Raw genomic sequence first — 1,035 nt, 5'->3', positions numbered from 1 at the left:
ACGTCTAGTGAAATTAATTCATATAAAGATTACAAACTAGATCCAAAAAGACCCATTTATAAATTAATAAATGTACCTGAAAAAGAATTAAAAGAAGCAAAATTAAAAAATAACTCAGATGAATTAATAGAACAATTAAAAAAGTTGGCAATCACAAATAATTCTCAAGTCAATGTGTTATCACAAGACCACGAGGAATTGGAAATTAACAAAATTAAAAATATGAAAAATACGGGTTACCTAGGTAAAACTAGAAATTATTATCCAAGGCCTTGCTATCCAGATTTACAATTTGAAGAAAGTCACTATATGACCTCCGCAGCCTATAGTGGAGATTCTATTATTGAATGGAACATAGACGGACATAGTGAACAAAACATATTAAACATTATTCAGGCCATGACTATGGCAGCCACTGCCTTTAAAACATCAGGGAAAAATATTGATAAAAAGGCAGCCTTATTATTAATCATTGGATTCACTGGTCAACTAAAAGGATGATGGGATAATATAGTTACTGAAGAAGAAAAAACTATGATATTAACAACAGTTAAGGTAGATAATAATGGAATACCAATAGAAGAAGATTCAGTAAATACTCTTTTATATGCTATCACAAAAGCCTTTGTAGGAGACCCATTACAATTACAAGAAAGGGCTGCTGAACAATTAGTTAATCTTCATTGCCCGTCCATGTCTGATTATAGATGGTACAAAGACATGTTTATGTCAAAATTATATATGAGACCAGATGGAAACGCGGATTATTGGAAAGAGAGATTTTTAGCGGGATTACCTAAATTATTTAGTGAGAAAGTTAAAATGAACATTAAATCAAAATTTAATGGAGTAATTCCTTATGGAACATTAACCCTAGGACAAATATCAAATTACGTAGTAGAAACCGGAATAGGAATATGCACAGATTTTAAAATACAGAATAAGATTAGATCAGAAGCAGTGCAAAGTAGAAAAGAATTAGGATCATTTTGTGAACAATTCGGAATAGAGACAATTAGAGCTCCCAGTAAAAAC

The sequence above is a fragment of the Cicer arietinum genome, chromosome 5 (genome assembly GCF_000331145.2).
Source record: "Cicer arietinum cultivar CDC Frontier isolate Library 1 chromosome 5, Cicar.CDCFrontier_v2.0, whole genome shotgun sequence".
Taxonomy (NCBI): domain Eukaryota; kingdom Viridiplantae; phylum Streptophyta; class Magnoliopsida; order Fabales; family Fabaceae; genus Cicer; species Cicer arietinum.
The sequence above is the reverse complement of the archived record's forward strand: the minus strand, read 5'-3'. Positions refer to the sequence as shown.